The sequence below is a fragment of the Notolabrus celidotus genome, chromosome 3, assembly GCF_009762535.1.
Source record: "Notolabrus celidotus isolate fNotCel1 chromosome 3, fNotCel1.pri, whole genome shotgun sequence".
In the NCBI taxonomy this organism is placed as follows: domain Eukaryota; kingdom Metazoa; phylum Chordata; class Actinopteri; order Labriformes; family Labridae; genus Notolabrus; species Notolabrus celidotus.
The window spans coordinates 13,591,519-13,618,170 of record NC_048274.1 but is presented as its reverse complement, the minus strand read 5'-3'; the positions used below and the strand labels follow the sequence as shown (position 1 = coordinate 13,618,170).

Below are 26,652 nucleotides of genomic sequence, written 5' to 3'. Positions count from 1 at the left end.
TTTGGTATAATCTCACCTTATGAAGTAAAATAAAACTCTAAAAACCTACAGTTTACTTTCAATCAGATTGATGCTATGAAAGTATGAAAATGACAGGCGTTTTTAATGCATAGACAGTTGTTTAAATCACACTAATAGCTCATTGTATATGCGGTTTTTATCTTGTCAATTGCGCATCCACATTGATTGATCAAGGCTCTCGGTCTGTTCCGCTGCAGCCGCTGTCCACTCAGCACCTCTGGATCTGCCTGCTGCAGAGACTCCCCTTTTTTCCAGAAAGGAATTCTGAATGTTTGTTTATTTATTCAGACAATTTTAATTATCTTATTGCAGTTATATAACAAAACAAAAGAAAAGCATAGTAGAAAACACATTTTATTTCAGGCCCATTAAGGTACCCCTCCCCACTTGGTCCCCAGCTAGTCAGTCCCATTTTTTCCCCCCACTACGACGCCCCTGCTCTGTTGCACCTCAAATAAATTCAATACTTTTTCAACGCATAACCGGCCCGCACAGTGATTAAAATCTAACGCACCCACAAGGTAGCTATGCGAGTGTTTGGCCGATACAAGTACACTATTTTCTGGAAGTTTCTAAATAACTTATTATAAATAGTGTTTAGCGACGCATTGGTTTGTCTGTCCGCTCTGTGTCACGTTAAACTGTGAAGCTTAAGAAAAGTGTCGTTTGCCTTTCATACGAGCTTGTGCACCTCTAATGAAGTACCTGCTGTTAGACGATGAGCTAATTGTTTGAGGATAAGAAGATAGCTTTCGTAAGGAGGACACGTTGCAGAAATGAAAACCCACGATGGATATCCCTCTAAAAGAAGCTGAAATAAGTGCAAAATGAGGAGCAGAAAAAGTATGTATACTTGAGAGATACTTTGTGATAAATGTGCCTTAAAGTGGTGTCTATACATTTTTTATTTTTATATTATTATAGATACATGGGTTTCTCATTACTGTCCATTACAGCTAATTATTTACAGCCTCCACACCTCTTATTCCTATTGTAAAACACTATGCATCTATAAATTGTATGTTTTAACTTCTGCTGTCATTGTCGTGTAACTGTTTTTATGACATGTGCTGCTGACCTCTTGGCCAGGTCACCCTTGTGAAAGAGATCCTGATCTCAATGGGTTTTTATCTGGTTAAATAAAGGTTAATAATAATAATACCTCCAACTATCCTTTTCAAATAATGACACACAACACAACACTTGTGTTATGTCATTATTTTCTTGTTTAAACGTTGTGGGTTTTCTCACAGCCAACATTTTGACTTGTAGGACAACCAGTGAAAGTTGCATGTATGATTTATAAGGTTGCTCAGTTATTGCAAAGTTTCCCAGGAAGTCATGACAACATGATAGGAAGCCAGCTTTTTTCCTGACATTTTGGTATGCCATGGCAGGACAAGCACAGGTATGATTAATTATTTAAACTGACTTCATCCTATTTAAGTTAGACTGTAGGGACACTAGCATGCGGTACTCAAACTTAGTGGAACTGGGTCATAAAAACATTGGTTTGGTCATATAACAAAAGTAGGAGTTAGTTTGGGTAATTTAGAACATATTTTATTGGTTGTACTATTCAAGGTTAAAAGCAGAGATAGTTTGTTGCACCAAATCTGCTGGTCTGCACACCTTCCTGTCTGTCTTGTCCGTCTGTCAGTACTATCCCCCCTCTCTCACTCAGCGGGATCACTCTAATCCAATCCTATATATATTACTTGGTCCTCACTGAGATAAGGCATACTGGGGAATGTCAGTGTATCCATATGAATTAAATGGACTGCCGCTTTATCAAGATCATCCAGCAGGTCAAGACTACTCTGCAAGAGGATATGATGTAGCCAAACTGATTTTTTTTTATCCACACAGCCCTCTTTTTTTTTACCCCACCCTGAAAGAAAAATCACACAAATAGACCCACAACTGCAGATAGTTTCTACTTTTTACTGTTGTTTTCATGTGAAGTGAACAATGAGGAAAATTCTTATAGTTTAAGTCCAAAATATTTGAGCTTTGATGCAATTAACTGCTTATTTTTAAAGCATGTCTAATAAGATAACGGCTAACTAGATGCTTTGACGTAAAGAACACCCTGTTTATAAATATTGTCTTTGTTAATATGTTAATAACTGTTAGTGATGCACAAGATGGGCTCTTGGTACTGACTCTATGCCTAGTACAGTGACCACTGTTCAACAGACTGATTATAGGAACTATAAAGCCCAATGTATAATCCCTCAGATAGATCTTACACCTTAACATAGTGATCTGAGCTTGACAGTGTTTCTGTTGTTTACATTTTATTAGGACACACTTTTTTTTAGATGATTTAATAAGCTTTGTGTATTTATTTTTGCCTTGTTATTCTGATGTGACTGATATTTCAAACTTTTATTTCCATCATTAGGATGTTGGTGACTCGCTTACACTCTCTCAATGACCAGAAACATCCCCAAGGACCCCAAGGTGGTCTGCAAGGAGGGTCTTTAGCTGGTTGAACAGCATTCAATAACAACATGGACGAATCATGGCATCGATGCTTCACAGGTAACCTCACAAAGACACACTGCAACACTTCCTCAGCCACATGTAAGTAAAATGATTAAATCCGACTTGTTAGTAGAGGTGAAGTACAGAAGATATAAAAAGAAGCTAGTTGCACTTAATGTTTTGTTTCTTGAGTGATTGAAGTGCTGTTTAAAGTCTTCATGATGCTGTGTTAGCCCGTGTGACCGTGTCTATCTTTATTTTATGTGAGGGCCATTGCCTCCTACCTTGATGGAGGTGTGAACACAGGAAGAGTTCCTTCCTTTCAGACTAAGAATTTATTAACCTAGCACATGGTTACTAAAAGGTATAGTGTCTTGAAAGGATGACAGTTTTCATCAGTGTTCTTTCAGGAATTAGCATTTCTACATCAAAAAGCTTTTTGCCAACAAGGAGAATTCATTAAATATTTTAGCTGTTAGGGACCTATCCCTTTTAGCAAGTGCTTATTTGAAAAAAAGAGAGAAATATTAAATGTTAGAGTTGGCATAAAAGGTAATTTCATTTTCATGTGTGCTCTTAGTCTCTCTTAGTTTATTACTCATTTATTTTTTCTCTAACATTTTACAGTAGGATGTTTTATCATACTCATCTTCACACGAGAGTATCAAAGATGACGAGGATGAGCAGATCCCTAAGCCTTTTCAGTCAGTGGGTTACTTCAGGGGAACGAGGAGGTTATTGTATTCACTGTGACCTCAAACAGGCTGCTGCTTTTGACATTTTACTGTTTCACTACTTTACTTTTCTATATTCTGAATGATCATCCCTCACTAGTTTCTAACTGACCAAGAAGTGGAGAGTTGTATCACTAATTTTAAAGAGAGGGGCGCTGGTGGCCGAGCGGTCTAAGCGCCACACATACAGAGGCTACAGTCCTCGTCACAGGGGTCCCCGGTTTGATTCCCGGCCGGTCGACCATTTCCTGCATGTCTTTCCCCAATCCCTACTCCCCACATTTCCTGTCTCTCTTCAGCTGTTCTATAAAAACTAAAGGCAAAAAGCCCCAAAAATATAAGTTTAATTTTAAAGAGACAATGGCCACGGATACATGATGTTTTTTAATTCAGAATTAATTATTCAGAATTAAATAATTCAGAATTTAAGTATTCTCCTTCGTGTTCTTCTACCGGAAGAAAACAGACTCCAGTTCCTACTTCTTTTATTTTTCGGTTACAACCATAGACTGTAAAAAATATGGACGTAGTATCTGTGACGTCACCCATCTGTTCCTGAGAGCTGTTTTGAAGCAAATCGACGGCAGCAGCCATATTGGTAATGCGGAACTCAACTAGGCAGAGTGTGACGTAGTGTGAGTCTCTTAGCCAATGGCTGTGTGTTCCCGACCGGGAGTCACGTCAGTCATGTCCTTATTTGGGCAAAACTCATAATCTTAATATCTTCTTAACCGTCATGTTAGAAAAAAATTCACCCCCCGTACATTGTGTGCCATTAGAGAGATTAGCGTTGTAGGGCCAAGCCGTTTTTTGAACCAGGCTGTAAACATGTTTATTAATGCTGCAAAGATCGTCTTTTTCCCATTCATATCTATGTGGTTTCCGGTGTTTCTGCAGCCAGCCTCAAGCGGATTTTCGATGTATTGCAGTTTATATCACTTCCGCATTGGCTTCATCGTTTGAGACCGGAGTTTGCCGCTTGGTTACAACATAGAAGACCACACACGTGACAAGTCCCTCAATTAACTTGGACGCTACAGCTTTAAAAAAGGTCCACATTTTTATGCTTCCGTCCATCAACTCTTTTTATGATATCCATTTCTTCTAAGGCTCCTATTAAATAAATAGTCTTGGCTCGAGTCCAACGCTTGCTTCAGGCGGCCATCCTGGAATATCTGCCCGTCCGCCAGCGCAGAATATGTGCTTCATCGCGGCAGGACACGGGAACGAGCATGTGCAGAACGACCAGAGTTAATTTAAAGTGGAATGAACGTATGATCGAGGAATTATTCAATTGGGATTTAAAATCAGAATAAACCGGCCACTTACTTCGGATTTAAGTTTAATTTGGAATGGTCATTTTTATTCGGAACTAGGTCTTTACATGGTCATTTTTAATCTTTTTAAAGAGGATTTTAATTCTGAATTAAAGAGGAATTAAAAGTCTCATGTAAACGTAGCCATTGTAAATGAACATTTTACCACAAACTGAGTTTGAATTTGCTGAACATGTTTGCGTCATTCAATGTTAGTGTTGGATGCTTGAGATTTTTTTATTTTTTACAAAAGATAAATAGTTAGCACATCGTGTGTGTGTGTGTGTGTGTGTGTGTGTGTGTGTGTGTGTGTGTGTGTGTGTGTGTGTGTGTGTGTGTGTGTGTGTGTGTGTGTGTGTGTGTGTGTGTGTTTGCGCATGTGTGTGTGTCAGCACAGTCAACTGGAGGAGATGGAATGGATAAGTGAGGAATGGCAAAGATGAGGAGCTGTCTGTTTGTGGTTAGAGGATGTGGCAGACTGCTTGTGTTGGGTGATACTTGATCTGATGTTAATGTGCCGCTGTGTGTGTGTGGAAGGGAGTAAGTTGAAAGAGGCAGAGGGGAAGATGGGCAGATAATCCCGTCTGCCTGATGAGATTGAATGCTGGGATTGATTGATCGCCTAATCATAGGAGGAAATGGGCCTGAAAATGAATGGGACTCTGCCCTTGGCTTGCTGTGGAGCTGGGTGGTTGGGTTGGAGGGGATGTTAGCTGCAGAAAGACATGGCCTTAATGTGCAGGGGACCTGATTTCATTTGTGTCTGATATACAGTTATATGATCCTGGCTAAATGATCAAATAAAAAAAGGAAGAGGGGGAGCAGCGAAGGGGATGTAAATCAACCTTTATTGCTGGAATATTACTTTTTCATCTCATCTGAAATGGATGCTTTGAGAAAAGAGCAAGAATAAAAATTCATCATGAATTTAGAATTGATGGAACTGTGTGTAGGTACTGATACCCAATGTCTTGGATCTTTTTTGATTGGCTTGTAATAGGATTAGCGTTAGAATTATTTTATGCGTCATTTAGTTTGTATTATTTCTATCACAGCCAAAAGATTTTTCAGTAGAAAATTCACAGCTGGGTGGGAGAATTTTTAAAGAACCAACAGATAATTTGCCTCTGCTATCACATGGTCTTGGACCTCATTGCTAAAAATTATGGCAAGGCTTTTAAAAAAGGAACTGGCCATGGTGTGGATCCTGCAGAGCCTCAAATGTACTTTACCATTTTATAGGCGGAAAGAGGACTCCAAACAAGGAAATTAGCCCCTTGTTTGAGGGTCCTTGCTTTTTATGAAGAGTCTGCTGTTTGCAATAAATGCTGCCAGAATGCCAGAATGTATCACTCTGTGCGGAGGCATAGTAAAACAGTAATCCCTGACTGCAGAATGTGTTTTTATGCCACTAGGGGGCAGAAGAATAACCTGAAAACACAGGATGCTTTGGCTGCTTTTAGCTCCGTTTTGGTCTTCACCAACTATTCAAGATAATACCAGGCTCTTTTTTATTTATATAAGTATTTATATATATTTGAAATGGCAGTAAGAAACACCAATGGCTATGAGTGTCAACTTAACCCCCCAAAATGACACACATAACTCATAAAAAACACAAGATCATTCAACCATGTAACTTTTAATACTCTAAGATAAGCGAGGGACAGATTTAGAATGTGTGTACATAATGCTTTTTGTCAAATTAGCAAGGACCCACTCATCAGTCTAAATCTTTGTTGTGGCCCCCCTCTCTGTCTCCCTCTAGTGTGCAGGCTGCACTTGTTGGTGACAGAGTATAGAGTGTTGTTGTGATCAGAGCTTAACGCCTGCGAGTGGAATGACTGAGGAGGAAATGAGCAGCCCATGTAAAGAAGAGAAAGCACTGTGGGCCAAATGATCAATGGCATTGATCAGCAAGTCAATCCAGGGGTCTATATTCGTCTCTGTTTACACTCTCCCATTGCCACTGTGTTAAACTGAGTGTGCTCTAAGCAGCCACCTTAGGGACCCTCTAAAAGCAGGCTTCACACCCGTCATTGATTGACATGTCGATTATCATGGAAGCAGCACAGTTGTTAGCCATCTTAAACATTAATGATGATGGGGGGGGGGGGGGGGGGGGGGCTGTGTCCTTGAGTCACATTCCTGATGAAGAGGAAGAGATTCATTTCCACAATAACTCTTATTTTAAACAAAAAATCATAAAGAAGCTTTCCAGTCTGCTCTGTGTACCTCCATCACTGTCTGGTTTGGCTCTGCAACCAAACTAGACAAACACAGACTGCAGCGGACTATAAGGACTTCAGAAAAAATCATCGGTGTCGACCTGCCCCCCATCCAGGACTTGTACCGGTCCCGGGCCAGGAAACGGGCAGGTAGCATCACTGCTGACCCCACACACCCTGGACACAAATTCTTCAAACTCCTCCCCTCCGGCAGGCGCTACAGATCACTGTGCGCCAAAACAACCCGCCATAAGAACAGCTTCTTCCCCCAGGCTGTCACTCTGATGAACACTAAACCATAACAGTGTCATACCTATCAGATAAATACTCTCTGTAAATATACATGTAGATATACAATGCAACAATTCTCAAAGCAGAATTCCATATTTCTATTTTTTGTACTATTTAACTACTATTTTATAATGTAAAACTACCTCTGCAACTCACCACTGCACTTTATCATATTATTTTAGCCTGTACATATTAGTCAAGCCTATTTGTTGTTTCTTGTATTTATAGCTAAGGTTATTGTTATTATATTTTTATTTTATTTTTTATTGTAGTTCTTATTCTTATTCCTATTCTTATGCCTTGTACAAAGAGAGTACAGTTTACTAAAGTCAAATTCCTTGTGTGTTCAAGCATACTTGGCGAATAAAGCTGATTCTGATTCTGATTCTGATTCTGATTCTGATTCTAAAAATGAAAACTAGCTAATGATTATCTGTGAATGTACCAGTCTATGAAGTAGAAGACAGTCTGTAGCTTGTGTGAACAATACTCTAAATCAGGGGCTCCCAAAATGTGGGTCGGGATCCTCTGGGGGGTCCCGAGACACAAATGGGGGGGTCGTGAGATGTCTTCCAGAAGGTGTTTTTTTTTAAGTTATCTAAAAATATTTATTTTTATTATTATTTATTTTTGTTTATTTACCTTGTTTTCTTATGTTTATCTTCCTTTTTGTTTGTACTGTTAATTATTATTTTTTCTTTATTATTGACATTATTCTTGTATTTATTTATTTTTCTTCTCTTTGGTGGTTTTGTGTTACATATTTATAATTTGTTAACTTGTGGTGGACAAAGAAATACTGAAAAAAATGCAATAAAAAAAGTTGAATGACAAGTTATCTAAAAATAGTACATTTTATCCATTCATAGTAATAAATATCGACAAAAATAGTAGCTAAACTTGAAATAAAACCTTGAAAATAGAATGTAATGAGTTTTCTGCCTTTCTTTGTTGCCAGATGACTCCTAAGTTTAGGGTTAGTGAACAGTTTATTATCAAAAGCATCAGTAGCATTAGGTTAATTCATAACGGCACAGGAAACACAGACACATGCTCATATAGGTAGGCTAATTTTCTCCAGACCAGCTAAATGAAGCCACATTAAATCACTTTGAGGGACAGTGGGGGTCGCGAGTCTTTGGCACCTATATTTTGGGGGTCGCGGGCTGAAAAGTTTGGGAACCCCTGCTCTAAATATATGTTTTATTAGAGGACCAAGGAGAAAATTCCTCAAGATTTTAGGTTTTTAACAATTATCCAAGTTTAAAACAGCACACTGACTCTTAGTATGCATTTGTAGGCAAGTATTATGAGTCTAGAGCTGTCCCCTCTGTTTGTGAAGCAAATTTACTCTTCATCTTTTTGTCTTTGATATCGCAAATCAAGAACTCACATTGATTTCATCTTCCTTTCAACTTAATATGTCTGACCTTTTTATTGTGAAATCCAAAGCTTATCAGGCTGCTGATCCATTACACGTCTGCTCAAAAGACACGAAAGACACAGTGCAAGTTATGTCGTTTGGAGGCCACAGTCATACAAAAAGACAATGCCGAAAGGATGACACATACAAACTGCTCGCTGAACTTTGACAGAGTTTTAATAGGAGAAAGGCTGACACGTTACAGCAATGATTTGTGATTAAACACATTTTTGTACACAAGCAAAATGATTCAGATTCCACTGACATCTTTGGTTTGTGTTTGTGTGGTACTTGTCAGTGTTGGCATTATTATTTGGAGGATCTCAGAAAGATTGATGTCTAGTCATTTATTTTCAAAGTGTAATCAAATCCAGATCATCTTGATGTGTGTCAGATAATTGCACTAAGTGTGTGGAGTCTGTCACATGATGCTCTGTGCCCTGTTGACCTCAAACCATTTTTTTTCCTTTTATGCGTCATTTACAGCCTGTAAACAGCTGTATAAAACAGTTCATGAATAACTCCCAGAAGGTCCCCAAGCTCTCCTTAATATGAGCCTGAACTATGCAAACTGTTTTCTTTCACTGACATCATGGAATGGGCTGAAAATGGCCTGGCTGCAGAAACTACAATTACTCCCGGGTAATGCTAATTATCAACATTCAGCATGACGCTCACCAAGCAGACAGAGTATTCGCATTAACCTGACAAACAGTGTCTGTCAGGGAATCCTTTATTTTGATCTTCCCTTTGTCCACTAAGCTAGCAGCACAGGCCGCTGTAGGTTTGTCAACATATTAAAAACTGTGCTGCCCCTTTAAAAGATTGTCTTCAATCTTTTGTCTCTTCTATGTCACCTCGAAAACATTTGCTGGCTGGTATGATAATGATGTGGACCTGTCCAGGGTATTAGAGTTAAGCTGACTGATTAGGCTGCACATCGATTTGTCTATCACTCAGCTCTGGCCAAGTCCAGGCATCTGGTAAGGAGGGGGATTGAATGAAGGGATGAAGGAGGTTTGACTGCCACTCTGAAGACATATCCTTACTGAAATCAAATCACAAATGAAAACTTACAATTAAGTGCATGCATGTATGACTCAAGTGGCAACCTCCGGTCTCAAAATATAAAGCACGTGCGGAAGCATTATAAACTGCAATTCATCGAGAAGCGCTTGAGGCTGACTGCAGAAACACCGGAAACCACATACACACCAATTCAAAAAAGGCGATCTTTACAGCATTATTAAACAGTCAAGTTCACAGCCTGGTTCAAAAAACGGCTTGGCTCTACGTAGCTAATCTCTCTATCAGCACACACTGTACGGGGGGTGAATATTTTACTAACGCAACGGTTCAGAAGATATTCAAATCACGAGTTTTTGCCCAAATAAGGACATGACTGACTTGACACCCGGACGGGAACACATAGCTGTTGGCTAAGAGGCTGAAACTCCGTCTCTTTACCTCACACTAAGTTAGGTTGAGTTCAGCATTTCCAATATGGCTACTGCCGTCGATTGGCTTCAAAACAGCGCTCAGGAACAGATAGGTGACGTAACGGATACTACGTCCATTATTAATACAGTCTATAGTATGACTGCAATAGGCAGGGATTGGTTGGTGTTTTCCCAGGTTTACTCTGGCTGTAGATAGCGGCTTGTTTTCACTCTTTTTTAATAACACATTATGTATTGATTGCCATCAGGACATAAAGATCATTTTAACCAGTATAACAAAAGTGTATCTAAATCTAACTACCAACCCCAGTTTTAAGAGCTTATTTTAAGACTAATGTTGACGTTTGTGATTGGAACTTTATCTAGAATTGGATCAGATCAATTTGAATTAAGGAACTTGTTATACAAGAGAACAGTATCTTTAATAATTTGCTCTTAACTGCTTCTCAAAGGACACAATGAAGAAAGCAGTCACAAAATGAAAGTGAATGATGAATAAATAATTACTACAAGACAAAAAAAAACAAAAAAACACCTTGGTCAACATAACCATGGCCAAGGTTTTTTTTGGGTTCGGCATCAAAGTCTCTGATGTCAAGTGACTGTGGATGGGAGGTTGGCTCCTGTAACACGTACATGTAATACATTAATATGATAAAGGATGTCAGAAAAATGGAGAGTGACGTGTGCTATGTTGATGGAACAAGAGGGGAAAGAGGCATCTGGGGAAAGGTAGAGGTGTAGCAAAGAGAGAGCAGTCAGGTTGAGGTTAGCACCTCTGCCTGAACGCTGCATCTTTTTATCCCAGAATAAAGTCATTAAGGTTTACAGCTACAGGAGAGCCCAATTAAAAGCAGAGCGTAGGCATGCATCTGAAGAAAGGCATCATTTGATGCAGGAAGCCATGCCTTTTATCAGACCAGTGGGAGCCCTCAGTTATTCAAGCAGGGAGTCACCGGGTCTGTCAGATATGTCTTTGAGATGTTTTTACTTCAGATATTTCACTTTCACTCAGAAATAGCCCAGTAGTAAATTACCAGAGGATTTAATTGAATTGGCCAAGGCCCAATGAAAATCAAGAAATGTTGTTTTTACCTCTGAATGTTTTGTCCCATTCAAGACTAAATTTAAAAAAGCATTGAACCTAAGATTTAAAAAAAAAAAAAACAAAAAAAAACTTGACTTCTTGAATAATTTCCCTCTATTGTAGCTGTTCATTCCTCTTGTATGTACTTTTCCTTACAGAAAAAAAACTACACATTGTATAGAAATCCTCAATTATCTCTTACAAAGCTCCATTTTACTCCAATTAGTTGCTCAAGCTATCTGTGTGGTGATTAAATTCAGGGATTGAGTGAGGGGCAGGGGGTTGATCTAGACTTCCTTGTTTACTGGAATAATTGATATTATCAGATTGTTGGTGATTAATGGGCTTAGCAAAAAATACCAGGGCTTAGCAGCTCTGTCTGAATGCAAAGCTCTTGAATTGTATTGTGTGTATCCCTGGAGTCGACTAATTACTCTGTTGAGTTAGGCTTGCTGTGGAATGAAGCTCATTCAGAAGCTCTCACTTCAGACGTAGCACCACTGCCTTTTGTCAGGCCAAATATTGATCGATTGTAGGGCTATAGAAACTTGAGCATTTCAAATTTCGCATGAATGAATGAAGAAGTAGTGTTGCATGCTTATGTTGAGAGACTTGTAACAGTAGTTTTAAATAAGAATTAAGAATTAATAAAAATGTAATAATGATTGGAAGATTTGACTTTGACAAATGATAAGTAATAATAATAATAATATATTTTATTTATCACGCACTTTACATTTGGAACAAATCTGCTACAGGGCATAATAAAAGGGCAGGAAGAATAAAGACAGGGTTAAACAACAGAGTAAAATGCAGACACTTGTTAAAGACACTGTAGTTGAATATAAACAGTAAAAGCAGCAGGGAAGGTCAGATAAAAACTATGGATAAAACCAGGGAAATATAAACTAGGGAAATGCCCTCTGAAACAGAAACATAGTAGTACCCTTTGTGTTTATATAGGGAGGTAGAAACTGCAACCAGCTGGCCCATCCGCATTGTTTTAACTGCATACACTATATGGACATTGTTCAATACATACATGACCACATTGTGTCTTGATAAAAGGGCTCTGGTTGATCATTGAAGAGTGGCTTATGGGAGCTGGATGAATTGATCACAGCAATAAATTGTAGAGTGTTTAATGGACCAACTCTGGAGATGCAGTTTTCCTCGACTAGCAGAGCCTCCTTAGAACTATTAATAATGAAACAACATGCTGGTTTGTACGGACTCACATATCATGAAAGTGGCTTTTTAGTTGCTCTAACAGACATTTTACCTGTCTGTTCGCCTTTCACCAGAGCTGAAGTTTTTGAAAGGCACTGTGGGAGCTTTCTTTGCCCTTGTGGAGGGCTTTTTTAGATAGTGCTGTTGGTGTGTAGAGTACAGTATGTGTGGGGCTGCCGAGATGATATGTCAGAAGTTCTACCAGCCAGAGTGGCACTACAGTGCCCAGCTTGCAGACTTGCTGCACTGAGCTGACAGTTTTTCTGTCTCTGTGATGGACTGCTTGTGAATCTCAACAATCAATAAGTTGAGGATTTGGCACGGTACCTGTCTGGTCTTTTTTGTCATGTCAGAATATATGAGATTTTTCACATATTGTAAGAAAGAAGTGAAGAAATTGCTGAGACTGGTGAATAATTGATCTGAAGAAAGTAGAATTGTTGAGATGAGGATGTTTTAAATGAATTGCAGACTACAACAGGTACTACTATGTCCATATCATACCAGCCTTTGGAGAGAACTGAACCATCATCCACTGCTTCTGTCTGTCTGCAATTATTTGCAATGCTGATTGATAGCTCTTTCTCTCACCCCCTTCATCCCACACTGCTACGGTGTTTTGCTGCCTCTTTATTTCTGTCTTCTTTTGGTTCCTTTTCCTCTTTTGCTCAGCTTCTATCGCTCTCTTTGTGTCTCTCTGCAGACTGTGAGCTGATATCATCCTTTGAAAGGGTAATGATCCCACTGTGTTGAGATTATGTATGTGTGCTGCACAGTGTAATGGCCTGGCTTTTTATTGCCTGCCGCATACTAATCCCACAACTGAAGGAATGAGATGACACCTGCAGGGAGCTGTGTGTGAGCTGCAGCCTCACATGAAAGAATGGCCATTAAAAATGATCAAAGAAATTACTGCACTCGGCTGCACAACACTGCTCTCACGCCCGGCAAGGTGTACATCCCTCTGCCCCAACATGCACAGGCAGGCTCCCACCTACACATACACACATGCACACACGGACTAATTAGTATCTCCCTCTGATGGATACTTTCCAAGTGATCCTCTGTGGAAATGTCCTGGGCATAGTTGCCTTAGGCTCTCCATAGTTGATGCACCCACGCTTGCAGATAGGAAATGGAGGACATGCGTGAGTTCAAAATGATAGTCTGTTCTCCATTCCCCCTACCACAAATTATTCATGGACATATTACCACAAGTGTTTTCTAGCTGAATTTTTATCAGACCATTCTTCAGAGGTGTTTTGTTGTATTAAGACATTTCAAGGTTTATCCACTTGATTTATTTAACATGTTCGCTGTGTTGATGACAAAGTTTCCTTTTATGAATCCATTGATCAGAAGACCTAAAATCTGCTCGATAATGCTACCTTCAAATTGCAAAGCAGTGAAAATTTCTATCAAGGTCGAGTCGGTTTTGTCTTACCAGATCTTAATGGCCTTCCAAGGCTTTCTTATTTTTGCACCTTTTTAGAGCACAACACTGCATGATTCATCTACTTTACTCATCTTTCAATACTGGTGTTCACTCACCCCCGTTCTTTGTTTATGTTATTATATACTGTCATTCAGGATGGGAAAACGTATTATCATCTAGAAAAAAACATTAATAACATCGGCCTCATGAGCGCTGGCAGCGGGAAATCTCAGTTATTTCAAAAAGCCATTAATTGGCTGACCAATTAATCAGTCTACCTCTAATCTGTCTGCTTCTGCCCTTTTTACCAGGGGCTGCACATCACAGTTTGTCCATTGTTTTGTGCAAAACCTCTGTGCTGATCAGCATAAACTCACAATTGTAATTCATGTGTTCCTTAACTTTTGTATGTAACTGATCTAATGTCAACAACCACTTCATAAGCTTTTGGAATCAACATGTCAAGAAATTATAAAAGGGGTCTCAATTGTAGAATGGGAGTACAAAAATTAGGAAGCAGCCCATACAGACTTAAAAAAATATATATATATATTTTGTAATTTGAAGTGGCTGTTGTAGTTTTTTTTTTCTGTTGTGCACAAAGGCTCACCAATGTGGACGAAACATGATAATCACAAGGAACCATTTTACTAAGAGATCTTTTTTTCAGTACTCCTCCTCTCTCCCCCTTAGCCCCTCCCTTTCTTTCCCTCAGTGGTCCATTTTAGAACCATGCGACTGCATGGTTTGGTGGGTAATTTCACTGCCTTTTCATGTATCGGGGGGCGAGGAATCCTCCTCCATTAGGTAGTGTCATCTTGTGATGTATGATGTATGCACAGAAAGGCAATCTGATGTTTATTCATGACTTTCAAGGCAATGCCTGAGCTAAGCTCTCTGATTTCCTTTTAAGGAACAAAACTACGTGAGATTGAGACTTCAGTTTAAAGGCACACAGACCGTCCTGCAGTATTGCTTCTACGTTTCTCTCTCTCTCTCTCTCTCTCTCTCTCTCTCTCTCTCTCTCTCTCTCTCTCTCTCTCTCCCCCTCTGACACATGCATTCTCCCCCCCTCTCATCTTTCACCCTCAGCTCTTTTTTTTTATCTCTTTTAAATTCTCCCTAGATATTTTTTCTGTCAGATTTAATTTATTTGACCCTTAGAAAAAAGATCACATGCAGTTATTTCCTTCTGATTTCGCCAGGCTGTCTCCCCATCTAGCCTCTGTACTTAACTAAAGACTTTGATGAAGAGATGAATTTCAACCGTTTTTATAGGAGGCTGACACGTTAATGAGACGCCACAACTGCAAGACTAAAAGGCCCTGTGGTCACACCAGACACACACACGCGTGCATGCATGCACGCACGCACGCATGCACGCACACACGCACGCACGCATGCACGCACACACGCACACACACAACAGTCATATTGACCTCTTCCTTTCCTTTCTCACTTGTTCAGGTCACTTGCATTATTTACTATGGCGACTATTTGTCGTAACAAAAAAAAAATCTGTGGTGATCAGTTGTTTTCACAACTGCCAACCAACAGCTTGTTTTTAATGTTTTCTTCGGGTCCATTGTGTTATAAAGTAACCATAACTCAAAAAGCGAGTCCCTATTTGTCTTGTAAATGACTTTTTAATGGTAATAAAGCTAAATCTATCCATCATACAAGCACAAGTCCATGCAGGCCTTTGATGGGACTCCTCCTATGAACAAATGGTATCTATTAATATTCTGAATGACCAGCCCTCCAAGAGCACATGCATCATGAGAGACCTGTATGCTGGAGTAGGCTTTAAAATGTACACTTACGATAGCCAGTCATGCAGCGTAGCAAATGTTTCTGTTTGAATGTTGTTAGCTTGAAATTCTTTTAAGGTTGGAGACTGTAGTGCCACCTGTCACGTTTACTATTTATGCTGCCTGCATGTTTCTAGTAAATGGATAGATGCCTGGTGTGAGGACTGCACTCTGGGAGGAAGAGGGTACAGTATGTAAACCAGGAAATAAAACTGTTTACGTACTATTTACTTGGCATGTCGTTTTTGCACGTGTCTCCTTTACCATCATCATTGATCTGAATAGCTCAGGTGCAGTATGATCCGTGATGAATTGGAGTGAGCGGTGCAAGAGATTGCATCTTATACTAAACATTTGTAATACTGTGCTAGTAATGATACGTTTTTGACTTTAGTGGCAGATATTCTGACCTTATATGATAAATAATGCAAATGTAGCAACCTCTGCAAATGCCAGAGAAAATGAGGTAGAAGGGAGGGAGAGGGCAAGGGAGAGAAGGAGTAGAGAGCAGGAGCTAGCATAACTAACTGATTGTTGTGCTGTCAAATTGATTTGCATGAAAAAAGCCAGCCTAATTGCAACACTTAGCTGCAACATGCTGATAATACAGAGCAGGATTATGAAAGGACATGGAAGAGCTTTTATTAATAAGGATTTCCTGAGTGTCTTTGAGAGATGCACCACCACTTTCTGTTTCTGTGCATCTTCAAAGCTGTGTGTCTGTCACCTTATCCTAGCTCACATGATACAGCATGCTGTCTCAGCATGCATTCACCTACAAATCATAACATCTTTTATACTAACTTATGATTTAAACTTAAGTAAGTATGGTTGAAGGTGGAATTAATATTTTCTTTCATCAAAGATGCATTTCCTCTGAGAGCCAGGACACAAACTCCCTGAAACGAGGAAAAATCCCCCAAAATACCGCCTGAAGCCTGAACACTGACAGGTCTGCTAAGGTTTTGCTGAAGTTTTTTATACATAATTTGCTCTGAAGAAAGACTTAAGTCTTTTTCAGTTTTAAATTAATCAAATATGGAGCCAAACAAATGTTTTGTCCAAAAAACGGATGAAGATTTTCAGAAATGACACCCTAAACAACACACAAGACACAAAGGTGTAATTTGAAACACACTAAGCCTATGAATCAACTGAGATGGTATTTAGTTCTATTACTAATAAGACCTGCTATCATATTGACCAGTTTTGAGAGAACAAAAAGTTATCCATTTTAAAAGGAAAGGTAAGAAAAACCTCAAAGTTTTGGATTTTGGTTTAACACAGGGCTTCCTGATGCTGCCAAAGGCACTACCTCCCTTTCTTTCCTTTATTTCTTTGCTTTAATAATAAATGATTGATGTTTCAAATTACCAAACAGTGCTGCGAAAATCCAATTTTCCTGAGCCTTGTAGGGAGGGTATAAAGAAGAGTTCTGTATTGAAGGCCCTTGTTTTGCTTTAATATTTGCAGTGGGGCCACTATGAAATGATGTAATGCACCATGTGATAATGGCTTTTAACTGCTTTTAAAAAAAGGAGCTAGTTCCCATGAGCAAATATACCAAGCAAGGAGTTGTTGGCAGACTTAAATTAGTTTTAATTTTCATTAATGAAGGAATGAATGAATTCATTCATTCTCATCATATTGTTTTTCTGACTTTTGCAAATGTGTGGATGAAGAGAGCAACAGGAAACAGGAAGTACATTAGAAGTGCCCATGAAGGCCCTCCTCCTATACACGCTAATAAATACATATTCAAGAGATGTTGTTATCAGCATAGCTATCGCCCCCACATTACCTGATCAAGGCTACCTGTACCAGTGCAGCATTAAATAAACATTTCAAACTCTGATGCATTCTTGTCCTTTAGATGCATCAGTGTCACCTTCTAGTGTCTAAGCATAAACACTACTGTTGCCCTGACTCTGACACAGCAAGTGACATAACAATGACATAACACATTTTACTGTTAAACTCAGAAAATCATGCAAGCTTATATACACACTGTCAAAGTAATATATTCTAACAATAATGTTTGTTGAAAATAGAAGTAAGCGATAAGGCAAAACGTTTACATCACAATCTTTTTGGCCCTCATCGACCCCTACAGCTTAGGGTCAAGAATAAACCAGGCTTAATGCCCCCGGTTCACAGGCTGCTGACACTGCTGATCCACTGTCTGTGGATGCCCGGCTGATGAGGTTTTGGCGTGAAAAACTGGTCATTTCATCAGTCCCAAAGCTAATTAGCTATCCTGCTGACAAGCTCAAGTTTTTTAGTTAGTAAGCATTTCAGAATGTTTTTTTTTAAGCAGAGTGGAGACTGTCTTTGTGTTTACTATCTTTGCAGTGCACCACTTGACAAAACACTTATGGAAGGAAAACTTATAAAATGTGGATCTAATGCTCCGCTTTCACAGCTTAGTGGATTCACTCAATGTGATGGAAATGCCTTTGAGTCTGTGCCCTGCATCATCACGCCGGGTCTGTATATTCAAAACAATGTCAACATGTTTCCATGTATGAGCAAAGAACTGCAACAGATAACAGAGTGCACTGATACAATGATCTTGTGGATAGGTTCTTATCCTTCATGATCTAAAATCCTCCTATCACTCACCCTTACTTCAAAGTAACCAAAGTTTTTGGCCCCCAGAGACATCTGTGTTTTCCTGTCACTGCCTCTAAGAGCTGTTCCTCCTCAGCTAGAAGACAGCTTGTTTGTTTACAACTGTTCAGATGTATCTGTTTACTCCTTCTTATCATGGTTCCTTGTCTCTGTCTTCCAGATGTTTGTGTTGTTAATTTCTCATTCCCTCCTTACTCCAACTTCAATTACAGTAGATCCTGGCACATATGTCTCTGTAGTCCCCCGGTCTACATCAGTCTTATGTCTCATCATTTATAATGCTCCTCTCTAGGGTCCTTGACACAGTTCTTTTGTTTTTCATTGAGTTTATACTTTGGTCCACCCTTACAACTGTCTTTGCCCCTCCACTACTTCTCTCACTTCTGTCAAGTGCAATTAAAATCGGGGGATCTTGCCTCACGTTGACTTCCAAGCCTCTCCCTTGTGCCAAAATAATAATAATGACTTGAGTATAACAAGGGGTCAATGTTGAGAGATGTTCTTTAATTTGGTTAGGAAATTGGATTTAAATTAAAGGCATAGTTAGTTTTTTAGAGGGGGGTTGCATTAGGTACTTGTCAATAGTAAGTGTATTAGCCAGAGAGGATCCTGGGCAGCTTGCTCCCTTTGCTGAGAATGTGCCCAGAGAACCTGAATGGAAGCCAGGCTATCAACCAATACACACTTTGTAAGCTCTTCCACATAATTTAGCTAATGCCTGCCTCACACAGATAGCATGTTGACTGTGACGCCTGCAGCGTCAGTTGCTGCTGTCAGCATTGTTTCTCCAACAAGTTTGACCCAAAATGAGGCTGAACACTGTTATTAAAATAGCTTGGCTCTATAGATGTCAGCAAGATTGTTTTATATATGATTGTTTTCCATATGAGGGAATGCTTTCAGGTGTTATACAGGTGTCGGGGGTTTTTCTTTTCAAGAAACTATCATGCTTACATTAAAACTGGGTGCTTGATTTACTTTAAGACACCAGCTGACTAGAGAGAGGAAATACTTCCCGTAACCTGAACCATCCACAGAAAGAACAGATTGGGCTTTAACTTGGAAAGGCATTTTGGAAGTGCTTCCATGTTCTATTTTTCATTATTGTAACATAGATGTAGTTGATACAGAGCAAATACAGCCCCCAACCTATAATTTTTCTGTCTATTTTAGATGAATCTGTCCACAGCTTGCAGTAAAATTTAGCCTTATGTTCTCTAGATTTTTGGAAAGTGAGACGCACATAAGTCACACTGCTCACGCCTGCGGCTGGAACGGTCTGATCTGTTAACATGCACATTGAAATAAAAATCAAGCTTTTTGGCAGCAGTCACACAGCTAGCTCACTTAGGGGCCGTGTCCACTCCTGCCATTTTTTTTCGCTCGTAGCGCCTATTTTATATTCAAACCCAATGTGAATCAGTGTTTCCAGCGCTCAGCGTCCTCAGCATCAGCTGTCAGCACTTTCAGTTAAAATCAGTTCAACTTTTGGATAGGGATGGGCAAGGATTTTCTAAAATTCGATTATTCATTCACTTTTTAAAAATTCAAGAGTTACTTAGAATATTTTCTCACTTTAAAAGTACAATTTTTCATTGTTTTTACTGGTGCCTGGTTGTAATACGATATTCGAGCCAGACGGTGGCTAAAAAAAGAGCGTCTTAAAGCTGTTTGCTAACTTCATTAGCAAACAGAAGAAGAAGAATGCTATCTGTATTAAAAAGCAAAAGAAGAAGAAAACATTAGTGATGCAATTTGCTCTGTTTCTGAATCTCACACTACTACACATGTATTTCCAGAGACTGAGCATGGCTGTAAAATGTAAAAACATACACACCACGCCGTGTCACAGAAACACCGACGTAAAGATCGAGACAGACGCTGTCCGTGCCCGCTACTAGAAGCACCTCATCCCGGTGCTGGTTAACGTGACTGCCACACAAATGGAAGAGGGGGGGAGATTATTCAAACAATCGTCAAATAGGAGCCAATGATTATCGGATAATATTTTGGCTTAAAATGCCCATCCCTATTTTTGGAACACCGCCTCAATGTCCCTTCTGGATCACCAACTAGTCCGATTTAAGAAGTGGCGGGACTTCTGAAATAAACTATGTCAGCAAAAATTGTGGAGGTCCGTACAGAGGAGAAAAATGATCACACTTTTTCCGAGTTTCACGCTGCCTCTAATGCTATGACACGATTTCTATCTATCAATTACTTTTACAGTTTTTTGTTGAAATGCCGTTCAATAAGAGCAAATATGAAGCATACAGAGCAACGTTGCGACAGTAAACGCTGGTGAGAAGCACTCTGAAATCGAGCTTGTGGGCACTCCCAGTTAAAAAAAAGGCGACCATGGACACGGCACCTTACTGTGTGAAGCAACAAACTCAAACCAGTAGTAAGTACTTTTCTCATTCTAAGTGTACACTCTATTTGGACATTTTTCAGTGCTTTACTTTGCCGTCAGAACTTTTCACTTGCACTTCAAAATACCTTGACTGGACCTTTAAATGATCTAAAGGAAGATTACTTACCCCTGTATGTTTTATATTAAGTGTTATTGTTTTGAAACATTTGCAATTATATGGCTGTTTGAAACTAACTTATGCTAAATGAACATACAGTCTGCTGTTCTTTATCCCTGTCTTACATTACTTGATCCTTAACCTGTCGTGTGTCATCTTAGTTGCTAATACGGTCTCATCTCACCTTGCCACAATCTTTTAGTCTTTACTTTGTTCTACCTCTTTCTGATCCAGCACATCTTCTTCTCTCTGACAGTAGGAGGACATGAAGAGAGCACTCTGAGCTCTCTCACATTACCAAAGAGCCATGACTATGAAAAGCCTTGCCTTTAGGTTCATTCAGAGACAGGCTAATATTCCTATCCACCACTTTGAGAGGTATAGGGAGAAACAGGCATTATGCCAGTTCGCCCCTAATGAACTGATTCCACAGAGAAGACATACAAGAAAAGGAAAGATCTATAAAAACTTCTAAGAAGTAAAAAGCATAAAGAGTTGAAGCTGTAAAAAGCACATTTCCTTCTTTTCCTCTGAACTCCATCACCGTCGGTCTTCAGACTAGCACTAAAAACATAGCTTAATGTCTTTGGCTTCTAGGGATAAAAATGAAAATTGGTGTCAAGGTCCTTATTACTCACCTCTTGTGTCAATCATTTTAAATAAGGCCTCAGTCTACAGGATTCCTGTTCCCTCCATCCTCTCATCAGACTTCTATGTAAGACTGGTCATTTGTAAGGATCAGCTACAGCTAAATCTAACCTCTATGAAGAGCTCTCTTGAGTTGCATGCGCAGAGCTCTGTTTTTTGTATATAAATCAAGATAATGAATCAATGCCTATGCAAGACAGCGAAGTAAAGCTTGGGAGTTGCAGTCTACACACACACAACAGGGAGCAGACTTTAAACAGATATATTATTAGCTTAGAGAAATAGGATTTTCATTATGTGTCACCGAACATGGTCACATTTTTTCGAACTGTACATTTTCCAAATTTAAGTATTGCCTTCTTGTGTGTGATTTTTTAAGTTTCAATGTTATGTCATCAAATTGTGATAATGGACAGCTTGATGCAAAACAGCTACAAGTTCATGTCCTCTTGGCTCTGTCTCAAGAGCAGTTCTCATAGCCTTGGCAGAAGGATTTGCTTTAAAGTCTGAAAGAAATTTCTTGTTTCAGTCCAATTAAGTCTTTCTTTGCCCTTTCGCAGACCAGTGAGGAGGCAGCAGGATTTTTTCACTGCCAGCAGAGGTCATGTCCATGTGTGTGTGAGTGTGCCTAGTGGTATTCTTATGAGTGCTTCTGGCTTTTTTTTCTCATCACATTTATAGCCCCAGCTTCTTTTGAGTTCATGGGACAGAGGAGTTTCCAGCCAGACAAGAAGTGGGTTTTTTTGTATTTTTTCCCGCCAGTACCATAAATTGTGAGTAGCATATGATTTCCAGAGATGCTGAATATCACAGGATCATTTTGTTTCAGCTGAACTTGAGTATCGTTGATCAGTGTTGCATATGTGACATAGTGATACTGCAGCTGTCCTTCCAATATGCTAAGTTCATTTTGGAAGCTATACTGTATCAAGACAATGATGTCAAAGCAGAGAGAGAGAGAGAAAAAATCACAATATTCTATTACAGGCAGGTTAAAGGATACTAAAAATAATGGATTTAAGAAAAAGGCAAAGATGGAAGAATTGAGAGGCCACTAATGACAAGGTGATGAACATAACTGGAGAACTGAAATCCATGAAGCAAGTACTTCAAACTACATGAGCTACATGCAACATTTGACTTAGATTATTTGCACAGACATGCACAATGCACACTATGGTCAGACATGAGACTGAGGCTGTCTTCGAAACGGCCTGCTACATACTACTTACTAATGTAGTAGGCAGTAGGTACTGCCTACTACATACTGCGTTTAGATTTAGTATGTAGTATGACTGTTCTGTTTGATCTGTGTTGCAGTATGCTGAGCCAGACGTCATTGGATTTCCGGTTTTGAACAGCGGAAGTAAACAACGGCAAAGCCGATCGAGAAAATGCTTATTTAGCATTCACTAATGATTTAAAATGTTGAGAAGTGGTTTGTATGGAATTCACTTTCACATTACCCAAAGAAGGAAGAAGAAAAAGCGGAATGAGCGCCGTGCATTGTGGGAAACAGTATCTGAGGGAGACTGGTCCGATGCATGCTGTGAAATCTTCCCGAATCAGTAGACATCCGGGGAGTTTTGTCATACAGCAGAATTTGCTCTTGTTCACATACTACTTACTATTTTGGCCAAATCAGTACGTACTGCTAGTATAGTAGATGGTTTCGAAAACAGCCTGAGTGTATTTTTTTGATGTGTCATTTGTGCTGTGAGATTTAGTTTCCCTGTTGTATCCGCTACCTCTGAACTAGGGATGTACATTTCAAGTATTTTCCATGATCGATCTTTGAAAATGTTAACGATCAATTATTGAGTAATCATAAAAAAAACGTCCACTTTACCATGCCAAAAACAATGCCAAATGCGTTTTCCCCTGATTTAAAATTTTCCTTCACCACAATGTTTATAATTGACAGTTTTGAATAGCTACGGATCGTATTGAGGTGTTCAAAATGTTAAACACGCTGAATATCAACGTGTGGAGCAGGCTCATAATCTCAGCGGACTTACAGTCATAAAAGTAAAGGCTCAGACTTCAACAAGAGAACTGAACAGAAACATATTCTAGACTCCCAGTGTCCTGTTTTCTGTCGTTCTTATTGAGAAAAATAAGCATTTGTATGTGGTCAGGTGTCAACCGGGAGCACAACCAGGTCACAATCAGTCCAGCTGCGGAGGAATAAAGCGTTCCTGGAGACCTGTCACTCAGCCACAGCTCCCGGCTGAGCGTCTCCGCTGTGTGCAACACCTTTGTCACATGAAACATGCTTTAAACTTAAAACACCTCCCTGATAGCTGAACGAAATGTGAGACCACATGATGTTTGTTCCATTGAAAGAAAAAAATGTGTTTGAGTAAGTTCTTAACAATCAATTAATCAACACTCGATTAATTGTTGACATCCCGTCTCTGAACATTGCAAACTTCTTCATCCAGCTCGGTGGTTAGTTTTGTCTCAAAGCTCTTTATGCATCAGCAATTCACCAAATTCAAGAATTAGAGTATTTAAAGATGCTCCAGATGCTAGTGTATAAATACAGATAGTGTATATATATATTTGCAACAACATACATTGTCCTTGAATATTACAATTTTTTTATTAAGATATGTGTGGTTCACATATGGTCAAAAGTGTCATTAGTGTGGCATTTGCAGACAAAGTATATCCTTATAATAAAGGTAATTTTCTACCTTCACTCAATGGAAGTCATTAAAATCTGTTGTTTAAGTCCTGAGTGAAGCTAACTAACTTTATTCATCAGCAGGTGTCATTGCTGGACTAGATCCAGGCAAACACATCAACTGCAGTTCAGGCCTTAAGTGGCTCTGAAGAGCTCAAATGTAAAGTAGCATGCTTTTATAAGTTGCTACTTTAACGCATCATATATGAAAACAGCCACTTAAACTATTAACGCGTGTGTGGTGGGTGATGATACAGTCTGCATTACAAAGCTGGGGTGTGAGAGGGGTAGTGTTAACTGTCTGCTGGCGTAATGAGAGAGTGAGCTGTCAGAAAAACGCATGTAATGGCTCCCTTGCCAGCTGCCCAGTTCAAGCCCTGTGGGACACAGCACAGACATACCATTTCTTTCACACTGTCTCATCTTCCTCACTCTCTCTTCGCTCTCTCTCTCCCACCCCTCTCTTTCTGTCCTTCTGTCTTCTCTTCCCATATCCTCTCACTCTCTCTCCCTTTCTCCATTGTTAAACTCTGACCCGGACAGGGACCATGGCAGGCCTCTCATCTCTTTGTCTCTATCTCTTAGCCCAGACAGTATGTCGTACACATGCCAACAATCACATACACACATACTGAATCTCACCGAGTATGCAGGACTCAGGAGGGGCATTTAGTGACTATATCCCACATGATAGCCTACTCTATTCAACATGCAGTGGGTTTCTCATGGGCAGTCAAGTCTACCCTCACTGAAAAAAATGGAAGAGGCTGCAGCTTCTCAATAGACCAGCTAGAATAGTCACACTCTGATGGTACATCTTTATCTCTCTGACAGCTGTAGTGTGCTTAAGGACTGCTCTGTAAGGAGGGAGTTCACTGTTAGCTTCCTGGTGGATGTGTTCAAGTGTAAGGTCGTCTTACTCTTGTAGTTTCACTGATTAAAGCTTTCCGCTCTCACATGAAATCATGATATTGAGAGTAGGGTTGCAAAATTCCGGGAATTTTCAAAGTTGGAAATTTCCCATGGGAATTAACGGGAATTTATGGGAATTAACGGGAATAAACCAGGAATTTACTAAATCGAAGGCTGCCTCTTAATAGGGAACTTAAATATAGTTGGGGAAAATATATTTTAGCATAATCCTGACCAAAACAACCAGATTTCATGCAAGAAGATGCTTTTTTATTTGCATGTTGAATGGCACTTTTTTTGGAGGGAGAGCGGCTCTCTTCATTCAACTTTTGAATGGGAATCCAAAGCTTGATCCTTAAGGCAACTGGACTGGTAGAAATTCTTGAAGACGTTTCACCTCTCCTCCAAAAGGCTTCTTCAGTTCTGGCCAGACTGGCGAAGAGCTCGTGGCTTATATCTTCAAGCTCTTCCCCAGTCTGGCCAGAACTGAAGAAGCCTTTTAGAGGAGAGGTGAAACATCTTCAAGAATTTCTACCAGTCCAGTTGCCTTAAGGATCAAGCTTTGGATTACCATGACCTGGACGACTGAGAACCTTCACAGACATTTTGAATGGGACTTTGTTGGGATAGCATTTTTGTTCATTTTTGAATGGGATGGGGGTGAGTAATGTTTAACTCAACATTCATGTTTTTGTTCTTCAATGAAAGAATTGATTGTTCAAGAAAATATTTTTACTTGATAAAGTTCTACTTACAAATAAATCTATTTTAATTGTATTATTTTGGATGGATGTCTGCTTGTAACAAAACAAATATTTATGCTTCGTTATGATACCTTTCCATTAAATTACCCTCAATTCCCAGTTAATTCCCATGAATCCATTAATTTCCATGGAATGTTTCCATTTTGGAATATTTCCAAAATTCCCCATATTAATTTCCCATGGAAATTTACAGGACACTTTCTGGAAATTTACTGGAAAATTTCCATCCTTTTGCAACCCTAATTGAGAGAGGCATTTTTAAGTATTCAAAAGTAGTAGTTTTTTTTTTTTTTACTTAAAGATGTTGCTAATGGTGTACTGGCACAGTCCTACCTGCAGTCTCAGTGACAGGATTTCACAAATTGCTCATTTCACTCTATGTCTGAGCTTCCTCTTTCCTCTGCCCCCAGCCAATGAGCATTCATCCCTGGAGGCTTGCGGTTATGACAGTTCTTTCATCAGCCATTACTGCTAGTGTTAATGGCATCCCCATGCTGACTTTAAAGACTGATTATCATATAGTGTAGGTTGATTGACAGTTGACCTTCACAGTGGTTTATGGAGAACCTGCTAGATACAGTGGGTCACCTCAATTGCCTCAGTGACAGCATATTAATACTAATCTGATAGAATTACCGGGAACCAATTCATTTGCCGACCCCAGACAAGACATCGGTCCAAGAGATGGTGTCACTTCACTTTGTCTCTTGCAGTTTCTCATTTCCCACTCCTGCACTCCTGCATAGATTTGTTGTGACTTCTGATTTGTTTACATTTTAATTGACTGAAGAAGGCCACGTTCTTAGTGTAGTTGCATGGATTTAACTGATTTTACTGAATTTCCCTCCCCTGGATAAATAAAGTATTTCTGATTCTGATTCTGAGAAACTAGAACGTTAGTTACCATGGCTGTGCAAATGATAAGGTAAGATTAAGCCAACCAAGTGTGGT

At 39.5% G+C, this 26,652-nt stretch overlaps 1 long non-coding RNA gene across 1 annotated transcript in view; it reads left to right on the top strand.

The window, feature by feature from the left end:
* The first annotated feature begins 503 nt into the window (after positions 1–503).
* Positions 504–26,652, top strand: part of LOC117810012 — a 156,674-nt gene continuing 130,525 nt past the window's right edge. Inside the window, exons 1-2 of the long non-coding RNA XR_004630664.1 lie at positions 504–864; positions 2,429–2,568. This is a non-coding gene — a long non-coding RNA (uncharacterized LOC117810012). The remainder of the gene's footprint in view (positions 865–2,428; positions 2,569–26,652) is intronic.